We start from the raw sequence: 17,537 nt of genomic DNA, 5'->3' as shown, positions 1-17,537 counted from the left end.
GTTATGACATTGTAAAGTTTCGCATATTTTTCACAAAACAGTGATATGCACAACTCAGTGAGATGCAAATGAGACAGACGATGATATCCATCACTCACTATTTCTTTTGCTTTTATTGTTGTGAATTATACGACATTTCATTCTTTACAGATTTGACAATAAGGACCGACTTGACTGTACCATATAATATTAAATAATGCTAATTCCATACGTTCAGGGAGGATTGTTGTTTCACTTGGGGAGATGAGAGGAAGATTGCAATATTTCATACTTCACATAATAAAATACAAAAGAAATAGTAAGTGGATGACGTCGTCAGTCTTATCATTTGCATTCCGTCCAGGGTGTGCATATAACTGTTTTGTGAAAGTAAGCGAAACTTTAAAATGTCATAACTTTCTTATTTTACATCCGATTTTGATGAAATTTTCAGTGTTATGCTTGTTGAATTTTCCACTTTTTATTCAAATCAACTTGGGATGGACTTGTCCTTTAACGAAAACCACGATTGTCCTTTCGGAACTGATCGCGAAAATTTTTGAACCATTCAAATTTTTTTCTACGATCAATACGATTGCCATGACTGATCTGATACGATCTGATAAGATTACTACGATTATTCCACGATTAAGTACGCCGTTGAATCGTGGCGCAAATCGTGACAGTGCGAATTGCAATCCTGCATCGCTTGATGCACGACTTTCAAAACTTGAAAATGCTAAAGCTCCTTATTTGTTTTTTACATTCGATTTGATGAATATTCCAAATTAAGCTCATTCCATTTTTGTAGCGCGTTTTCATATTAACATAAGCTAAATAGAGTATGCTATATTTTATAAATCTACGATAAATCCAGGTCAGTGGTCGGTAGTTGTTCATAAGCTAAATTAAATTTAGAATTGAACCTGACAAATTTAAATTTTAAGTCGAGAAATTTAATATCATGTGAGATTAACATTACGTTGGCAGTGTGAGCCTCTATATCTCGCATAGGTGTGGACTACGCATGATTACTAAGTGTCTGCTTCATGCACGCATGTTTCCATGAATTCTCATTACAGATCATGATTGCGCGAATGGCTTGAATGTCTTTCCAATTATTCACGATCCACGGGGTGCACATATTCATAAACAAATGTTGCGTGACATGAGCATGAAAAAAAAGAAAGATATGATCATCGACAATTCATTCATTCTCGGAAGACGTATGATTGGCATGAGCTAGGAGATCTTACCCCAGATATTACCCAAGATGAATAAGGAGATCAACATGATCAAAGGATACCATCTATTGGGGAAACTTTCATGTCAATGACGTAGCTTCATTTCACACTATATGAGCACTCCCTCGGATTATAAAAACAAAAATAGAAGATGGAATTGACAAAATATTACGAGAGAGTTGAAATTTCGATCTATTTGAAAATGAAAATTTATTCGGTGACAAAGTTTGACATTCAAAAGATATTCTTTTATAGCACAGTTTGTCCCTTCTTTTTAATTTTTAATATTTTTTCTTATATTTTGCTCATTTTGTTTTAATCATGTTCTCTTTTCATTATGCATTTATCTGTATTTCGTTTAAACATTAAGAGGGAAAGAATGATGACATGAGAAGGGCATATCTACGAGAGAAACAAACTTTAGATTTTAGAGGATAGCGAACTTTACACACAAAAAATGCAGCATTATCAATATTGCTGTAAACAACAGGCAATTTGAGTTTGGAAACTGGGAGAAAGAGAAATGAGGCAGTGAGAGTTTGTCCATGTTATCAAATTGCCCCTCTCTATTGTTATTAAGAATAGACGAACATTTGAGAAAATTCTCCGAAATTGAAATTGAACATAAATACTAGTTTTTACCAAATGGCTATGGCTTAGGTGCAATTGAATTTGCCCCAATGCACTTCTTGAAACACCCAAAACAAGGAGTCAATGACAGTGAATTGGCAAGATCGTTTTATCAATGATTTTTGCCCCCAAATCTATCCCAATATGTTGTCCATTGATATACATGATGCACTCCTTTCCCAATAAAACAAGAAAAATATCAAATGCGCCAGCGTCTTCAATTTTTCCCCATCGTTAATGTTCGTAAATTGTATATTGCTTATTGAATCATTGATTAATTGCACTCCCGATAAAATAAGATATGAAACGCCCCTGCATGCGTCTCCAAATTGGCTGCATGGCATCGCCATTCGTTGATCTCCGTAAACCAAAAATGTAGGCCCATATACGGCAGTTGCTATGCATTCAATTAATCATAATTCATATTACCGATGTATAAAATTTCATCCGCTATCATTATAAATGGACCTCAATCTGTTGTAATAAATATTCTGCATATATCGTTTCAAAACTCGGCGAGTTCGGTTCCGCAAAACAAAACATTCTTCGCTGAATGTTGTCATCTCCATCTCTATCCACTCATTTAAATTTACTGCATTTCAACATTTTGTTCCCCTTATGAGTAAAAATAAATGAATTTATAAGTCTAAATAAATAAATGACTGAACTGAATGCATAACTGTTATGAAATACTAAATAAAAAATCGATTAAAATTATTGACTTATTATAATCGCAATATGGATGTTTTAAGTTTTACTCAAACCTTAATTAATTTAAACACTGTGAAAAATATTGTAATAGTATTATAAGAGTAAGAATTCCACGGAAATTTTATCAAATTTCCTGCACTTAGAGTGTTGGTACGTTATATTAGACCATCTACCAGAAAAATATAACTAAAACTGAGTAAATCACATTTGATTTATGATAAATTATACACGAGGTTTTGGATGATAATGTCATAGAGACATATACCCGCCACCTAGGGGCCGCGCAATAATATATCGCAGGAGAGGCTTGCCTGCTTGCACGTCTTCAAGCAAGGGGGATGAAAAATAATCTCCCAGATTTATGTACTACCGATTCTTCAAATCCGTTTCGTCTGTCCCAAATCTTCTAAAAGGTAGCAAGTTTATTGTGAAGTCGATGACTAAGGGGTATACAGATTCATGCCAATCCCATCACGCTCATAGTAATAATTAATAGATAATATCCCACCATAAACAACACCACACCATAAACATCGCCCCATTTCGTTGTCTTCGGCGTCACTGTCCGCGTTGTCCACTCCTGTGTATCGCAACGAATGATCGACATCACAACCAATCACACATTTTACCATAGAATATCGTCGAGGCCTGCGTCATCTTCGTCATCAGCATCAGCATCATCATTCTCACCATCGCCGACGTCGTCATCATCATATTCATCGTCATCATCGATGTAATCTTCATCAGTTTCATCATCATTCGTCATCACCGCCATCACCATCATCACTACATCGGCATGAGCATTACTATCATCAACATCATCGTCTTCATCATCAGCATCTCATCATCATCGTAATCAGAATCATCTTCATCACCGTTACCACCACCACCACCACCACCAGATCATCATTTACATTGCCATCGTCGTCGTCATCATCATCATCAGCAGCAGCAACATCATCACCACCACCATCATCGTCATTATCATCATCATCATCATCATCACCATCATCATCACCATCATCATCATCGTCATCACCATCATCACCACCATCATCGTCATCATTATCATCACCATCATCACCACCACCATCACCGTCATCATTATCATCATTATCATCATCACCATCATCCTCATCATCATCACCATCATCACCGTCATCAACCTTCTGCGGATTATAATCACCCAACATCAGACTACCACAACCACCACTGCCCTCTCTCCATTGATAAGTGACCTATAGGGTTACAATTCGCAATTATGATCGAATTACCAGCTGAATCGTTGTCCATGATGTTGAATTCTGGGCAAGTTACAAGCTCTCTTTATACTACATGACCAGACATTCAAAACTCTGAAGTCAGGCAAGATCGATATCATGTGTACGCTAATATTGAATGCAGAGAAAAGTGCCCTGACTACGTGAAGTTTTTACAAATAATTTCATTTTTTCAGTCATTATATAGAATGATGAGTCATTTACCATGTTTATGTTATTCTATTTCATTTATATTATTCTTTTTCATATAATTTACTTATTTTGGTCCTGGCGACATTTCCAATTTAACAGGCCATCACTGTAAAAATGTCTGTATGATTTACGAATACATGTAATTGGTGCGAATCGTGCGATGATTCCAAAATTGTACAATAGATGTGAATTACAACTTACATAGAGGATCGAATTTCAATGCAAATTTACATATATTTCATCAACCCACCCATTTAGTCTGTCTCCCTCCCCCCCCCCTTCCCTCCCCATCTATCTCTATATATATATCTCCCTCACTGGGTGTGTTTCAATCCAGTCCTTCCTCCCTCTTCTTTACCTTCTCATTTTCCAACTATTTGTGAACATTTTTCCACCTTCTGTCCATGTTAGTACCCTTGACCCTGCCCTTCTATGAGTGTTGTTCCAACCTTTTCTCTCAGTCTGTGTTATATCTTTTCAAAATCACATTCATAACTCATTATATTCTGTCCTTATATACCCATGGACCTAACCCACTCTCTATCTCTATGATCTCACAATTCATATTGCTTCCGATCTATTATTTAATTTCGTATGAACTTTGCTAAAGTAAACCACAAAGTGTTGACGTCAAATGCAGTTTATTTCTGCAAATCTTCAGGCAAGGAAAAGGAAAAAAACAAGCTGGACATTTTTATTGGTAGCCGGATCTAGCACCAGAAAATGATTTACTTTTCTTCTTCGAGCAATGGTTCAGTCTCGGTTCTCATTTCGTTCACATATTGTAGGCCTTGGGGCTTCCAAATTGTTATGGATAACGTAGGACTATTAATAAGCGTTAGTACACATTTGTCATGACTATATTGTGATAATTTTTTTTATTTTATTTAGATCAGAGTGCAACGAGTAGCATGTTAAGAGTGTTCTTATCTATTTAATCACTCATTTTATACACTGCAAAGAGCTCGGAGATAGAGGTTTCCACGCAAAAACGGCCATCTATGGCAAAAAATGTGTAGGATCTAATTTCAGATTGCGTTTGGTGCAATCTCAAGAATAGTTTCTCGTTACTGAATTGCATATTTCGACTGATTTTGAATACTAAACCCAATAAAGAATGAGAAATGAAAAAAAAATGTCATCGGATAAAATTCAAAAGAAATATATTCATTTTCCGTACCGTATAAATTTCACATACCTTTGTGTGTAACAGCCCACAAGCTTTGGCGGGAAAATTCGAGAGATCCGATTATCAGCTGTCACTAATCGTCTGCGCGACCCTGTGTATCACCAAAATAGCCTGAGAGGAAATGAAATGCAGTAGACAACAAACGAATTAGCCGATATATCGATCATGAAGAAATGTTTATCGGATAACAAGAGGACATACAGGTATCAGACATGCAAATTGATATTCAATGTTGACGAAATGAAGCCAAGGATAGTTTTAGCAGTGCATGCTAAGAGGAAAAAAAAGCGAATGCATTTGTACGGATGTATGCTTTGCTCTAACCATGCTGGCAAACGCACCGAAAAGGCGAACGCATAGAGGATCGAACTTCATTAACGTTTCCAATTCCAAACAAGTACCATAGACCACTCAACCACGGTACCTCAAGCTCAAGGATCGTCATACACCACGATATACATGTGAATATATGGGGTCCACTTCATATATATTGTTTTTGAAAAAAAAATCAAGTTATCGGCTTTAGATTCAAATTGTAGTACAGGGCAATGTTTTTTCCCCGGCTTTTTGCCGTGACACCAAGCATTTGCCAAATGTTTGCAGAAAACCTTCCTTTACAATACACAGCAAAAACTGTGGTGTTAACTGGTGTACATAGAGGACCACATCAGTTATTTTACACCGGTGTTAAATTGGTGTTAGTTTTACACCTATAGATGTTATTACAACACCTTTGGTTGTTACATTTACACTCTTTGGTGTTATGTTCAATCTCTAAGGTGTAATTTCAACACCTCAGGGTGTGGTCCTCCATTAACACCAATTGGTGTCAGTTTTAACACCACAGTTTTTACAGTGTAGAACCAAAATGTAGAAGCGTATTCAAGGCTTACTAAATATTTTTTTCTCTAAAATTTCACACAAAATAAATTCCAGAAAAAGACGAGCGACTATAGATGATCGAACGAGTTCACACTAACAGTAATCAATTAATTATAAGTGGGAAAAACTAAGATATATATTTAAGAAATCGTTCAATCATAATCATGAAGACACTGCTTGACAGACTAGGATATATAAAAGACCAAGAAAGAAGAAAAAAACCAAGCAGTTAACTGCATATTACAGATAGAGGAGCATTAAAAACCAACACGTCATCACTCTATTCGTTATTAAATTTATACCTTCCTAGTATCAAATTACCGAGATTTGTCTAACTATCGCCAAAATATTCCCAAATGAGCTCAATACTCTAAAAAATGGAATGTTAAATCAACATTTAAAAGGTTGGAGGAGTGACAACCTTTTCCAAATGTTACATCCAACTTTGTATAAAGCTAAATCCAACATTTTAAGTGTTGGGTAGAACCATTTAAAGTGGTAAATGCAACATTTAGAAAATGTTGTCACTCCTCCAACCTTTCAAAATGTTGATTTAACATTCCATTTTTTAGAATGAATACAAAATGCAGACAATTCAAACTCTACGCAGTTATGTTTTAAAATTAATTCATATCATAAAATGGACTGCAAATGCTCGAGGTAATATTAAACTTGTTGAAGCCCGGATTACATCCTTTCCCCTTCAAAGATCATTTAATTCATCGACAAAATAGAATATTAGCCCTTTCGTTTTTGTTCCTAAATAAATATCCAGTGGTTATATATTTTCATTTAAAGATATTCATGCCAGTTGTGGTGACGATTTCAAAATGAGTTCGTACAGAATCCAATGAAATGACCATGCACCAAAGTGTCTGTTTGTATAAATAAAAAAATATGTGCCAAAGGATTCTGGAAGAAATTGTGTAATTGATGAGAAATTAGCAAATAAGCACGGGATTCGGGTCGAGCGTCGGGCCGACATTCAAGGCAATAATTACCGTGTTTACACATTGACTCGGCTCGGGTGTTGAATCCGCGAGGGATCAGAGATCGCGTTTATGGGTCATTCTCAGAAAAATGCACCAATTGATGGGGGGAAAAATCGTAAAAATGAAGTCTACAGAATGGGTTGAAAGATGCATATTGTGAAAGTACCATGTATGAGAAAATGGAAACAGAAAAGGGGCAAGTCGCTGTTGCGTCAATTTGAAGTACTGACCGGATTAACTCGAGCACTTTATATCAACGTTACGGAGGTTAATCGTTAGCATTGCCCACTTATGTTACTCGATTAAATCACTTTTGAAATGATTGGAATTGAAATGCACATAATTTAGTTTCAGTGTGGTATCAACAATTTTATCTCTGAAGCCAAAATGTTTGAAAGAAGGAAAAATATTCAATATTGTTTTTCAGAACTAGGATTTTACCAAATAACATATAACAAAAAGTACCATAAAAATCATTGCACATCTTTCGTTCAGTATAATGTTCATAATTTGAATGAGTGAACCTTAAAATAAGTTTCATCCATAACCTGAGATCCTAAGCAATGCATGACCAATGCTGGGAATCCAAAGATAGTCTACCATTAAATTCTCTCGATGGCATTTAACTCTGTCAATCTTCGTTACGGAAGTTAAAATTAAGTTACAAGTTGCAATACTTATTTTGTTAGCTTAGGAACATTCATATCAAGGTATTCGTATATCATTTTTTTAAAGATTAATGTGGAACGCATTTCTTAATTTTCCCACCCCCCCCCCAAATAAAAAAAAATAAAAATAGAACAGGAAACAGAAAACTGTCATTTTTGTTGTCGTTCTTGATCACAGTTAAAATGAGAAAACAGAATAACCGGGCCACAGAATTGTAGTTCGTCTTAGAAGTTTCTGGCCTCAAGTAATCCTAAGCAAGATCCTAAGAAATGCATAACCAATTCTGGGAATCCCAAGATACTTTACCATCAAATCATCGAGTGGCCTTTACCCTTGTCAATCTTCGTTACGGAAGTTAAATCAAGTTACAAATTGCAATATTTATTGTTAGCTTAGGAAAATCCATATTTAGGTATTCGTATTACCTTTTTTTAATAAATAAAGATAAATGTGGCGCGCATAGCTTACTTTTGCCACCCCCAAAAAATGTGAAAACATAACATGAAACGGAAACTGTAACTTTATTGTCGTTCTTGTTCAAAGTTGGAATGAGAAAACCGAATAACAGGGCCACAGAATTGCAGTTCATCTTAAAAGTTTCTGGCAATAAACAAAATATAACAATCGTAGTCCCGTAACCAGGATGAGTTCTCTGGGTTACGAGGAATCCCGCCGCTTGCCAATAGCCAAAAAAGATAGAGAGAGAAAAAAAAAACGTTTAAAAGGACATGGGGAAACGAATAATAATAAAGTGACGTGAATGAAACAAGAGGATATCAGAAATACATAAATTATTAATGGAATCTATATGATCTAATCGCGATTTTCGTTTCATTATTTTGTTTCATCGAGATACCCAATTACGCATCCTGTTTAATGATTTACAAAAATTATGAATAGCCAAAATGTTTGATTATCGAAATACGTATTTCATTAATAAATTCAAACAAACCTTGAGTGTTTGAATACCCCTTTCCACGTTTTCACGTAGGTAGACCTATATCAAATATTTCAGCTCTTTTCATGCGCATTAAAGGGGTCATCCAGGCTCAAAAAATATGTTCTGAACAGATAATAATCTGAAAAAATAAAATACTGCAAATATGATCAAAATCGAGCAAGGAATAACGAAGTTATGCCATTTTAAAGATTTGCATTATTTTAGGGGAACAGTTTGGTCTATGCATATCTTCATGAATATCTAAAGAGTTGATTGATGGTGTACATACATGTAACCCCACTTGTTCTTTTGTATTCTGTTGCATGAAATTATTTTTTTATTCAATTTATATCCTCTTTATTTGAAAGTGTGCTTAAAATGACTGTATTTTATATTGGAATGACCCATTTCAGCTAGCGCTTTGCACTCACTGCGCATCAGTTCCTTAGCAAGACACCCATCCTTTTTATGATTACAAAAAGTTAATAGAATGTCCCGTTTTGGGTTCTAAACTTCAAAAAGCGCGCGTTTTACCTTTTCAATAATTGTTTATTGGATATCTTGTTCTCAAATTAAAACGTCCAAAAATGATTGTTTTCAGATCAAAACTTAACAAATTTACAGGCATCAATTAAGATACCCATCCTTGTAATTGGTACAAACACTGTTTAGAATGTCAAGGTTTCAGTCGGAATACTAAAAAAAAATCAGCTAGCACTTTGTACTCACATTAATAGTTTATTCAGATATCCTCCTGATCATTTTTACAAAAAATGCTTAGAATCCCAAGTTTTCAGGTAAGACTATACACAAGTTTTAGCTCGCGCTTTGCGCTCACATTTTTGATCGGTAAAATAACCCTCCTCATCATTGCTCATGAGTCATTGCAAATAGTTTTCCGTTCTGTTTCCTTGTCTATGAAAGTTTTATTGTATCTCCTTATTCCCTTTCTTTCCACCGTTTCTGCCGACTTCAGCATTAGACAAAGCCACGTCACATGTTCTGGAACTAGAATCGTACTATCAATCTCAGCAAAGTACATCAAAGAAGTGTATTAACTTCCGTAACAATAATTGTTACGGAAGTTAATGCACTTTATATAGCAAAGGAAGTTAAAATTGTTAAGTTCTAAAGAAGATGCCAATATTCCAAATTTGTAGTATGAATTATCTAAAATTCCAAAAGCATTAAATATCGTATATAATTCGCGGGAAATTGTTTTCGCTGGCAATTTTCCCTCTTTACAAAGTGATGTCGAAAATAAGGTGTGTAATATTAATTTTACAAGGATGAATAGCTATCATTTTTATGGGTGAGTAGGTGGAGGGTACCTTATATGATTTATATCTGTATGATCCGGAGTGATTCATTATAGCATAAATTTGTAGCATATTCAAGAAAAAATGTTACGGAAGTTAATGCGTTACGGAAGTTAATGTCTTTATGCTTTAAGGTCCAACGTGGTCCTTATGTAGCAGCCCTAACTTTGCAAACTGTATTTATTATGAAAGGTGTCTCTTATTCTATATAATGCTGAATTCTCAACAGAACTGCTAAAGTGCATATCTTCTTAAGGTGCGTTACGGATGTTAAATCTGTTTAGTCATACATTTCATTTTGTAAGAACAGTCCTTTATTTTCGTGTAAAACAGGAAACACATAATGATAATTCCCTATCAATTATTTATTATTGATTATAACTCTACTTGCAGACACATTATCATGTAATATAATTCAGTTTGAAAGGGAGAAAAAACTTGTGGCAGTATTCGTTACGGAGGTTAAAATAAATTTGGGACAAAGTTAAAAGTGAAATTAATCACAAAGTGATCATCAAATACTAGGATAAGCGCAGTATGTCAGACGTTTACACCATGCTGCCCTCACCAGACATCAATGTAGGTAAGAAATACAGAGTACTTATAAAAGAGAATGATAGTAAAATCTAAAACTGACTCGTGACAGTGTCTATTCTAACAAAAAGCAAAAATAAAAGGCTTTTGTAATAAAATTAGAGCTTTACAAGTCACTGGTCGCATATGCTTTGTGAAACTAGTCTATTATTGTAATTTTCTTGATAAAAATTTTGTAGAAAATGTTCAGGGTTGTAAAGCTAGCGGCCATAAGATAGTCGAGACACGTTTTTTGTGAATTGTATCATTTTTTTGAGATTGACCCTTATTCGTACATATAAAAAGACGAGTTCAACACGGCTCGCGGATCTCGAACGGAAGAAGAATTAAGACGTCGCAAAACGCGGGAAATTCACAGCCGGAATCGAATCTTGTCCGTGCGAACAACAATGCCAAAAGTGAAAGCGCGCGCAGTGACCTGGTCAAGAGAGTTCGACACGGCTTTCTGTTTACACACGAAAAAATTGCCGAGTCTGACTCGGCTCGCGGGTTGAAACCTACGATTTTGGCGGATCAAAAAGCCGTGTTCGACACGGCTCGCGGATCACTCTGATCGCGTTTACACAGCATAAAATTGCCGTGTTGAGCACGGCTCGCGTGTCGAACCCCCGAGCCGTGTCACTGTGTAAACACGTTAAATAATACACTGTCCCACGTGCGCTCATCTGTGTTGGTGATCTCCAGTGTGAACATTTTTCGGCGTAGATTTCAAGTTTTCACAAAGTTCAGTTTATGTAACTGTACCAGATCTAGATCCTCGATGATATAGTGACAATTAAGCCTGATTAGTGACTTTCTCGTGAAATCAGTGTTTACTGCAACTACTTTCATTTATCTTTAATCATACGCCGTCTCTCCTATGATTCAATTAATAATTCGCAAAATCGCCTTGCTGTATTCAAGACCTGCGTCATTTTCTGGTCACGTTTCTAGACAGCCTCTGGCTATTTACCCGGGTCCTTTCATTTTTTTGAGCAATATTTGAGCCCCGAAAATATGCTTGGAGTACTTGGCAGGATCAATACATTTGCATTATAAATGGGACGTTCCACCGAAGGCGTATTTCGTGAAAATAAACCCGGTCCTGTGAATAAGATAGTGGGAGGGGAAAAAATGGAGATGAATTTCTCATGTATGGGGTATTTTCATATTTGACCTGAGGAGATGAAAGATTATTAAATCAAGCCACTTAATTAAGTCAAGGGGGCGTTTTGAAGAAGGTTAATTAACTGAGAGGGAATTTGTTATTTTCTTTTTAATGTTCATCGAAGCATCGTTTTTATTTCAGGTTGCTGTTGCGATGCTGACGTTGTTTGTCGGAGTATAGCAACACAACACAAATTTTTAACACCGATCTGTCACACCGATCTTAAACAAATAGGAGTTATGCCGAAAATGTGTAAATAAATTATAATTTCCTCATAAATATTAAGCCTCTTCATTTACTATTGTCCGCGGCGGACGGCATTTGCATTTTGATAAGTCAGAAAGAAGAGGATCGAGGGTATTTGAATTCCAGTTCATCGTGGCTTAGCCGTGAACCAGAATAGCCTGGTGGTTAAGTGATTAAGTCGCTGCCCGGAAAGCAGTAGATCGCAGGTTCGAATCCCACTGGTTCCAATTTTTTTCTGACTTATGATTTTCATTACAGATCGAGCATACCGATTTTAAACAAATAGGAGTAATGCCGAAAAATTGTTAACAAATTAGAATTTGAAATGGTTCCATGCCATATACTCCAGCGACAACTGTTCTGACAGAAATTCTGCACGTCAAGCCACACATAAAATCTACCCTTAAAAGCTAAAGAAATTCTAATCCTCGCCTACATTAGCCTGAACCCAAAACTCTAAACCTATGCGCCCTCTGAGATAAGACCAGAGCAAAATGTCGCAGCAGCAAAATGTCGTGTCACACTTGATGTAACCTAAGATACGTCTCTTCACATCGTTCGTCATCATTGTCATGTTCATCTTGTGTAGTACAACAGGAAATGATGTTTCGCACCAGCAAACAGAAATCTTTGCATCGTCGACGACCTTGCTATCTTCTGAATATTTCAAAGCTATATGCACTTTTATGGTGTTCATAGTTGCATCGTTCTATTCACCCCATCCTTCGACAACGTTCGCGGCTTTACTGAAAATATTTCAACAAGGTCTGCCCTTTGACGAGTGTCCATCGAGGGGCGTCTGGTAATGCCATTGGCCTCGGTCGGTGGTTTTTCTGCAGAGCAACGCCGATGAATAAAATAACACTTTATCATTATTTTCAGATTAAATAGCGATATATCACCCTTCGTTGGGATGCGACAAGCTTGAATCGTCCAGGCAATAAATCAAAAGATATTATTCAAGAGACGAGATTTATTTTTCTGGTGTCACTATTTTCATGGGTATTTATTTGCAGGGTCGCGGAACGGGCTTGAAAGTGTGTTGGGGGAGGGGCTAAGAAGAAGAGGAGTGGTGATACAATCAGACTGTCATTTTTACGATATTCACGTAAAAGTATAGCCACAGCACCCCCCCCCCCCACCTAATTCATGGATGCATTGCGGGATTATCATTCGGTTTTGCAACGAGTTCCGGGTTTTAGCATGTCTACCAGTCTACAATATGGTGTTAGGGAATAGGGTTGCGATGTGGTTTTATTTCAGGTTTAGGGTTGGGTTTAGGACTGGGTACACTGTAAAAACTGTGGTGTTAAACTGACACCAATTGGTGTTAATAGAGGACCACACCCTGAAGTGCTGAAATAACACCCTAGACATTGAACATAACACCAAAGAGTGTAAATGTAACGACCACAGTTGTTGTAATAACACCTATAAGCGTAACACTAATACCACCAATTTAACACCGGTGTTAAATAACTGGTGTGGTCCTCTATGTACATCGGTTAACACCACAGTTTTTTCAGTGTATAGAGTTGAACCCAGGGTTGAAATTGGTCATTCCATTCGTGTGTTGAGTTTTAATACAACGGAGCAATTGTCGCCGGGGAAAATGTCATTAAATCTTATAAATCCTTTGCGCCCCCCCCCCCCCCCCTTCTCCACCACCTCCGTTAAATGCTAAATGGTAAAACGCAATCCAGTCCAAAGCCACATGTATTATTAACGTCAAAGTATTAATATATTTAAGACGTCAAAACCAACTATCTGTTCCCGTATGAAAAATAGAGCCCCCGAAAGTTTGCACAGAGAAGTCACAAACGTCATCGATTGTATTATTTCTTTGTTTTGTCGTTGCAATTCAGTCACTAATTTTAGCTCGAGGGACGTCAGAAATACATTAAATTGAATTCCCAAGTCCCGATGCCGAGGGTATTGCTAGATCCCTCTCCAATTAATAGAAAATGTAAATAAGCATTCAATTTTCTTTTGAATTAGAGCGGTGCTCATATCAATGCGATTACTGCAATGACCATTGGGAATTGATATATTTTTCTAGTTTATGCAACAGTCATCATGGTCATTTCGATGTTGTGGGTTCAAATCCCACTGCTGCTAGCATCACAGAGGGGGGAGGAAATTAGCGAGAAATTCACCATCTCTATCCTAACAAATATTGGATTTGGAAAAAAAGTTATTCTAGAATGTCATCGAAAACTCATCAACTGCGGATATAAAGTTATGATATAGGCCTATTAAAGCTTTATTTTTGATTCGTCTAATGCCAATTTGTCTATTTACCACTTCGTCTACTTTCGTTTGGTCTTCCATCATGCCACTATCCACATTGTCTAACTGCCATTTCGTCCATTTACCATTTCGTCTAATAACCAGTTGGTCCAATAGCCATTTACATGTAGTCCATATAATTGGACAATGTGTTGATTGATCTAAATGAATGTAAATTAAATGAATATTATACCAACTGGTTATAAAAGGAGATGGTCATAGACGAACTGGTGATTAGACGAAGTGATGATTAGACCAAATGGTTAATGGACCAAATGGTTGTTAGACAAAACGTTGATGGACAGAATGAAAGCAGACCATGGTGATGAGTGGACGACTAGGTAATTTACCTTTATTTTCACAAAACAGGCATATATACACAACACGGGTGGTAAGTAGACGAGGGGTCGATGACGTCACTCACTACTTTATATTATATGAAATACAGAATGTTTTAATATATCGTTCCCAGATGAAGTAATAAGGGAGCCTCCAAATTTGTTCATAATAGGCTCCAACATTTAGGCACATAATTCAAAAGCCGGAATTAAAACCTTTTCTCACCCCGTGGGAAATACAAACAATTCAAGATATTCCAAATTTAAATATTTTTGGTTACGTCATTGGTTCCCCCATACCGACAAGGATGTACATTCTAATTGAGAAAGAAATTAAACCAAACTCTTGTAATGTCGTAAAGGCCTACCTTTTTCAAGTCTCATCCGATCTTAATAAGAATTTCAGCAATTATACATGTACAGCTGCTAAGAGTTTTCATAATTTCATTCAATCAATCCGTTGCTTCTAATGTGTGGATCTGACGTTTTAAGATCGGTTGACTATAAGATAGGTTGCAGAAAATCAGGCCATCTTTATTTGGTATCCATTCAGGCTGGACATATCCGATCGTAAATACGATACCAAGTGGTGCTGCAGGCCAAATCATCAGCTTTACCCTGGATATTGCGACTGTAATCCTCGCGAAAATGATCCGATTCTAATCATTATGCGCTGTTCAAGCAATAGGGTACGATGGAAAGTGAAGAATCCGTGACGTCATCCTCTACGAAAAGTGATATCACGTTTCATTCCATCAAAAATGACCTCCACCTATATCTTGAAGATTCATCAAAGCATGATCAAAAGTAGTAAGTATAGCTCCGTGATTTGAGTGATGATCCGGCAACGAAAATATGACAGAAAATATCTCGAAGTCGATTGTGGATTGACCATAAACAGCGCCATCAATGGTCATTTTGCAGGGTTCTTTTTTTCTATCGGCGTAATGGCAGTTGGCCTTTCAACTCAATCAGAGCAGATTTCTTTCGGATCTATACTTCTAAGCATTCCATTCACCCATTGACATTTGTTTTAAAAACTTTACCTTCAAATACGCTAATAACAAGTTGTCGAAGCTCACAAATCACCCAGACAATTATGACGTCACTAACAAAGGCAAGGATTTTATCAAAGAACTTATTTTTCTTTTCGATCTATTTTTTTTAATGAAAGTATCAAATAAAGAATTGTCGATAATATCCACAATGGCAATTAATGTCACAACACCAAGGGGTGCACTGTTTCATATTTTATTTTACCATTAAAAAGTGTTGCATTAAAGAAAAAAAAATCACCGACAAGTTTCGACAATATTCCGAGTTCGAATTATACATTAACAATAAAAATATCCTTGTATCCATGGTAACAAGATGATTAACGAGGAAAGGAACAAGGAAAATATGTTTCAGTTCCAGATATAGGCCCACTGCTTCCCCAACAGTGTCATGTCATTCCTTCCTAAACCAAAGGCACAAACCATCAATCATCAACTAATATCAAATCGATAATTAACGATCTATCCGAAACTACAAAATCATGGCAATTTACCAACATTTCACGTAATTATTGGTCATGAAGCTACAGTACACAGCAAAAACTGTGGTGTTGACCGGTGTACATAGAGGACCACACCAGTTATTTTACACCGGTGTTAAATTGGTGGTGTTAGTTTTACACCTATAGGTGTTACTACAACACCTATGGTTGTTACATTTACACTCTTTGGTGTTATGTTCAATCTCTAGGGTGTTATTTTAACACCTCAGGGTGTGATCCTCTATAACACCAATTGGTGTCAGTTTTAACACCACAGTTTTTACAATCTCTATGGTTGGATTAATCAATACAATATCTGTATCCGAGGGAAATTACAATTTCGGTAACAAAATCATACTTCTCAAAAAGGCATGTCTTATCGGCGTTCTGAAACGACGTTTGCACACGCTGATCCTGTCTTCGCAATGGAAAATCAACACACCATTATGCAAAGCAAATAGATAAAAAGCTTTTTGACGGAGAAAGATGACAAGGTCTGCAAGCCACATACCATAAACTAACATGACTAATGCATGGATATTATTTCATCGTTTTGATATTTGACAATTATTCCCCCTCCCGATATAAGACCAGTTATGTTTATGTCCCACTTATTCATTTATTGCTATTAATTAATTTTTTTTTTTTTAATTCATTCACTCATTCATGCATTCAATAAATTATTCATTTTATTTACCTCTAAAATCATGTATTTATCTATCCATTTACCTAAATATTTAGGCCGATATTTATTTATTCATTAATACAGGTACCTTTTATTAATTAATTCATTAATGCATTTATTTAGTCATTCATTCATTTATTTATTCATTTAATAATCCATTTATCTTTTATTTCATTTATTTCATTATTCAATCCATTTCATTTATCTATTGAAATGTATTCATGCATTCATTCACTTATTCACCTATTCAATCGTTTAATTATTTTTTCTTCCAAGATTGCGTCAGGGGGGCGAGCGGAGCGACTTTTAAACAGTTCAGAGGAGGGGGAGGGATCACCATGGAAACGAAAAATTCCAATCAGATGGTAAGTTTTGGGCAGGGCTTTGGAAAAAGGGTGCACCTCGGGTTCCCCGGACCCTGTGTGTGACTAGCGAGTTTCGCAATTGCAACGGGGGCGGATTCTACACCTGTAATTAACCTGTAGAAAATACCCGTCAGACCACAATGAACAGCTGAGAGGTCTTTGTCGAATAATGGTGAACCGGGACAGCAGAGGATCGTCGTAAAATTCTGAACTGACGAAAAAAATGCAAATGCTTTATTATCAAGGATTTCTAGCAATGGATTCTATACGTTTCTGAAAGTGTCCGCTTAGTAGTTGCAAAAACTCTCT

At 36.3% G+C, this 17,537-nt stretch overlaps 1 long non-coding RNA gene across 1 annotated transcript in view; it reads right to left on the bottom strand.

Annotated features, from left to right (window-relative positions):
• Positions 1–4,930: 4,930 nt before the first annotated feature.
• The window catches only part of LOC121420477, a 28,793-nt gene continuing 16,186 nt past the window's right edge, over positions 4,931–17,537 (bottom strand). Inside the window, exon 2 of the long non-coding RNA XR_005970766.1 lies at positions 4,931–5,336. This is a non-coding gene — a long non-coding RNA (uncharacterized LOC121420477). The remainder of the gene's footprint in view (positions 5,337–17,537) is intronic.

This window comes from Lytechinus variegatus, chromosome 8, assembly GCF_018143015.1.
Source record: "Lytechinus variegatus isolate NC3 chromosome 8, Lvar_3.0, whole genome shotgun sequence".
NCBI lineage: Eukaryota > Metazoa > Echinodermata > Echinoidea > Temnopleuroida > Toxopneustidae > Lytechinus > Lytechinus variegatus.
This window is presented reverse-complemented; position numbering and strand designations above follow the sequence as displayed.